A 6,000-nucleotide genomic window follows, 5' to 3' on the forward strand; every position below is an offset into this window, starting at 1 on the left:
TTAATGGGGAAATTGTCGCTTTCTCGGTCCGAATCTCTCTCACTTCATGCGGCCATCATTGTAAACAATAGGGAACTTTGCGTATATGTTCAATTGACTACGTCACGCTACTTCCGGTAGGGGCAAGCCTTTTTTTTATCAGATACCAAAAGTTGCAATCTTTATCGTCGTTGTTCTATACTAAATCCTTTCAGCAAAAATATGGCAATATCGCGAAATGATCAAGTATGACACATAGAATAGATCTGCTATCCCCGTTTAAATAAAAAAAATTTATTTCAGTAGGCCTTTAAAAGGGATGATATTTTTGCATTGTTGCTGTTTTGTTGAAGAAAATCATGATTTTTGTTTTCAAACTGTGTTTTCAGGGCGGGGGAAAGGAGAGGTGATGTATAGTTGTTTTTTGGTTAGGACGTATTCTCCTAACGACTTAAGTACTTTTGTTCCTACGTGCTTCTGAGGCTGTAAGGTGGAGCACTATATTGCACTTGAAGTTTGGATGCAGTGTATGCCACGCATAATAAAATGATAAAATAAACTTCCCGAAAACTCTGGAATCTATTCCGGTCGCTTCAATTTAGACACCTGGAAACATCCATTGAGATGAGAATTTAAAAAAAGGTCACTTGGTTTTCGTTTGGGACAAACGGATGTTTGGTACACACAACCATTTTTTTTGGGCCGTGACCATGGAACTATTCAACTATTCAATAGAAAACGCATAAATAATATAGCGCCTATCAATTGATTTGATTTTTTTTTTTTGACAGCTAACGTCAAACAAACAAAAATGCAAGCACACACACACACACACACACACACAAAAATACAGAGACACAAACTACTATCGCTGTGATGACACACATACACATGACAAGCGCCACCTGGATTGACACGGCCTTTTCTAATTAAAAGTGTTTTCATGGATTTCAATAACATTCACAAGTGTTCGTAAAACTCCATGCTCCATTATTTTCACACAGCCATAAAAAAACGGCGTCACAGAAAAGTCCGGTGTTGTCAAAATATGTGCTGCTTCATAGAAAGATGCAACCAGTTGTGTCACGGCCCGGGTGCGCATTCATCTGTGCGCTGCGCTAGGTGCGCCACTCCGGCTGGAGCAGGGAGCTGCTTTCAATCATCACTCTACACACCTATCGCTGATGAGCTTCCTGGGCTTCTTATACCAGTGTAAACCTGCGTTCCGGGCCAGTACGTAGCGACCTGTTCCAGTACAGTAGGCCTTAATCTCTAGCTCTATGCACACTCTCTCTCTCTCTCTCTCTGTGTTTCTCCCCCTCCGTGTTCATTTGTCTCGTGTCCCTTGTCGTCTTCCAGCAGCGTTCCTCCGTTCCCGCGTCACGAGCTGTGTGTCTCGTCTCCCCCTATTCCCTCAGGTTCCCTGGCTGCTTCTTGGATCTCGACCTCCCGCCTGGACACGGACTCTGGCGCCTCGCCCCTGCCCTTGACCTCACGCCTGCCCACGGACCTCCGAGCTTGCCTTGCCCCCTTGGACTTCCGCACCTCGCTCAACATTTCCGGTAACACTCGTCAGATAATCGCTACACATAGTCACACACCATACACATTTTGTATTAGTTTCACACTCCATACTTTTGTAAATATAATAAATAGAGCTAAAACTACGTCCCTGCATTCTGTGCCGTCTTCTTCTCCCTGTACCGTAACAAGTTGCATAATTAGCAACATAAGTAGTAGATGGATTTAGATTGTATTTTTAGGAAATGTCCCAAATAGGTCCTGGAACAAATGCTTTTGTAGTTTAAATTATTATTATTATTATTATTTATATATGAGCTTGTCAAATACTTATTGTTAACATTTTGTCACCATACAGTATAGCCAAAACAACCAGCCATGCATTTTAGGTTAATCAAGGTTTGTACCATTTTTGTTTTAGTTTGTTTGGTATATAAAAAAAAAATTGCTAAAAATAACTACAAAAAAAATATATATATATATTTTTTTTTACCTTAATTACTATGGGTATTTTGTTTGAGGAAACCTTTAGCGTTGATGCGCTTGAGTGTGCATGCACAGTAGCATTGTGCATCAATATTTTATGGGTAGAACATTTTTCTAGAGCACATGCCTTCATTCACGAATTAAGCCAGTTTGCCTAACTTGGGTGGGCGTGTCCACAGGCTGGATGGCAGAATGCCAATCAGAGAAACACGTGTAACTTCAAGCTGGTAAAAAAAAATTCCCACTTAGGCGCAAATGGAATCTAATAGGTTCCTAATTGAATAAATATAAATGGAAAACTAAATGAATAAATAGAAAATGAAAAAAGTACATGCCAGATATAAATTAACCAATATCTTATCAAATAATTAAATAACAGACACTATAGCCCTCAGTATTCATCTTCTTCTATGTAACAAATGCTACTCATGTTTCTTCAATTGTCTCATATTAGTAAATTGTTTGAGTTCCTTGCCTTCAAACATTTCAATACAGGGTGCTCTGTATGCATTATATGCCTCATGTTTTGTCTGTTTCTCACGTTGGTGGCCAATCCACGTTTCCTGCAGGGACTTTTGTGTTTAAAACCTGCAAACACATTATCATCTTATTTTCATTGCAGGCTTTTTTTGTACCAACATGTTTTATTTATGGCTATTTATTTACATCCTCCGAGAGACCGCCGTCCTCTAGGTGATGAGCATCACTTTCTTGCAGAAATGCGTTCCCTTCAGATTTGTGTTGTTTATCCCCCCTAATAAGATGCACTGTGAACGAATCAAGCCCTCCACCTGGGAAGCGGAAGACTGCAGTCTGAGCCATAAATTACCAGCTTTAGATAGAGCTGATACTTCCTCTGCCCACCCACTTTGTGTCTGAACAATAACCACCAACCAGGAGCCAGGACGACGGTTGACAGCTAATAAGATACAATTAAGCTCTGTAGAGTAACATATCCCATGTACTGTATAACACCAGACATGTATAAATTGTGAATACTAGCTGCTTTGGAGCTGTGGCAACCAATACTTTGTATCATTAAATAGATACAATTAGACACATTTCCTTGTACAGTTGCTTGCAACCTTTTATTTGGCACATTAATTACAACACAACTTTTGTACACAAAGGCTACATGAACAATGTCAGTGTAGGCCATCAGGTGGGGGGGTTGATGCATATTGGAATTGCACTTTGTGCAGCGGGACCCCATTGTCACGAGATTGGCCAATTTAGACTTCAACAAAATTGTGTCTTAAAGTTGAACAAAACTAGTGTCACACCAGATTGCAGCAGGTTTACAGCCAATGATATCTAAAGATTAACGCCACAAACCTGATTTTCTTGCTTTGTGTGTGTGTGTGTGTGTGTGTGTGTGTGTGTGTGTGTGTGTGTGTGTGTGTGTGTGTGTGTGTGTGTGTGACACCAGCTAACATGGGTAACAGATAAAAAAAAGTAAAAGGTGATGAAAAACATAGACCAGGAAGTTGAACCTATTATGAGCAACCCTAAATTGACTAAAAATAATAAAGAAAAATGGAATATAAGTGTGGGAAACAAAAACCAAAAAACATTTGCATCGGAATCGTGGTTCGATTTTTTTTTTTATTTGGTTAAAAAAACTTTAAGAATTGTAAGACATTTTCAGACCATTTTTGTGCCTACTCACTATGTATATTGGTCATACATCAGTGTGTAGTGCTTCGCGGTCAGTGGGAGGGCCGTTTTGCGCTGTCCTCAAATCTAAACATCAGACATGGATATGATCAGCTGGACTCTCGACGCAATTGACAAAGTCTTTTCGACGAGGAAAAGAGGTTCGGGGGACCCTGGCTGCCCTGATGGAACCATTGCTGCGGGATACGTGAGAGATTCCTGGGATGAATGGAGAATCATGTGCCTCTCAGTCCTTTCCATCGAGGATGTGGAAGACATCTACCTATTTGGAACCGTGATCGTGGGGCTCCTGCTGATTGGGCTGGGCATTGCTCTGGTGTATCGTCAAAATCGTAAGACGATGGCAGCCACTCAAGGAGCCCAAAGGCTGTTCATCGCAATGGATGGTTTGGGCACGGCTGTGGGAACACAGCCCTGCCCAAACAGATAGCCACACAGATAGCCACACAGATCCATCTTGCGATTTCTGAACTGAATCGCAAGATGGATCACATCATGAAGAAGCTTGCTGAAAAGGAACATTGAATTGAATTTGAGAGAAGCCAGCATGGACAAATAGAACAGACAAAACAAACATCCTAATCTACGATTTGACTCCCTCAAATGGCCTTGACGCTGTGAACAACAGGAACAGGCTGTTCTGAAAAACACCCCCGAGGACACCTCAATGATGGACGCTTTTGACCTCCCTCCCTCCTCATCGACACCTGGATTCGAACTTTTGCAGATCGGCCTCAGTCTATAAAAAAACATTACATCATCACATCCAAGACAATTGGGCACAAATGCACACACCCCCCTCCACCACCCCACGCCTTAACCACCGCTTCTTTCTCGGGGTGATGGCCGGATGGCAGCGCTTCATGGCAGCGGTCGCCTTCCAGGGTCCCAACTCCCCCGCCCCTCTGTTGCGAGTTTGTCGTGATTAAATGTAACATGTCTATGTGTGCATTGCATGGAGGTTTTTTCCCACTCCAGACTAGGCCCCCTTAGGAGCCCAGTCTAGATTGTATTTTTTTACTCATCTTTTTCCCCAGCGTTCACCTTTTTCCCATCTTTTACGGGGCGCCTTAAAATGGCGACCCATCAGCGTTCCTGTTCTGTAACCCTGTACACTGTTTGTTTTGTCTAATCTTGAACGGGTTTGTGCTGAAAACAAAGTTTCGTTGTACTTGTGCAATGACAATAAAGACCTATCCATCTATCTATCCAAACGCATGTCAGTGTGTGCTTTAAAGCAGTGGTCCCCAACCTTTTTGTAGCTGCGGACCGGTCAACGCTTGAAAATTTGTCCCACGGACCGGTGGGGGGGTTTTCCATAAAGAAATACAATCATGTGTGCTTACGGACTGTATCCCTGCAGACTGTGTTGATCTATATTGATATATAATCTATATATTGTGTTTTTTATGTTGATTTAATAAAAAAATAAAAAATAAAAAAAATGTATTTTTATTTTTATTATTAGTTTTTATTTTATTTCTTGTGCAGCCCGGTACCAATCGGCCCGGTGGTTGGGGACCACTGCTTTAAAGCATAGAATCCAGGGGTCAAATCCCTGTGAAATTGTTAAAGTTTTTTATTTTTATGTTTTAATAATGTTATAATTGTTTAATATGCTAAACATTAGCATATTAATTCAAATAAAGTGGACTGTTACGAAATCATGCTGATTGTCAAAGATGTTAGATAATAAAACATGTGATAGTTTTACCTCAATGGAAGCTTTTGATATAATGTAAATTAATTGTGTTGCTCAAGGCAATATTATTCATATGGTGCTGCGATAGCCATGATTTCAGCCTTTCATAGCTCCTCTTGGACCACCAACGGCCCTGATCCTGAGTAATCTCCCAGTTCCTGCTGCTGAGAAACATCCCCACAGCATAATGCTGCCACCACCCTGCTTCACTGTAGGGATGGCTTTGGCCTGTTGATGAGGAAATGCTGGGAATACCTACATACACGGGATTTTTTAGATCTTTTATAAATTTTAAAAATTCGTGGTATTGTCTGTAAAATTTTGAGGACAAAAATGAATGTATCCTATTTCGGAATAAGGCTGTAACATAACACAATGTGGAAAAAGTTAACATTTTCTGGATGGACTGTAAATCTCTTATTTCCTGTCAGATAAAATGATTTTAAATCTGAACAACCATTCAAATAATTGTGTCCGCTGTGTCTGATAACTTGGAAAAATGCTGAAAGACTACAATCAAAAGCATTTCTCTGAATACCAAAAAAAGCTTCCAAATTCTCCAATAACCAGGTAGGCTTTAACTTGTGTGACAGAGAACAGACCTGGTATGTATTATTCATACCCACTGACAAAAC

The sequence above is a fragment of the Entelurus aequoreus genome, linkage group LG07 (assembly GCF_033978785.1).
Source record: "Entelurus aequoreus isolate RoL-2023_Sb linkage group LG07, RoL_Eaeq_v1.1, whole genome shotgun sequence".
NCBI classification, from domain to species: domain Eukaryota; kingdom Metazoa; phylum Chordata; class Actinopteri; order Syngnathiformes; family Syngnathidae; genus Entelurus; species Entelurus aequoreus.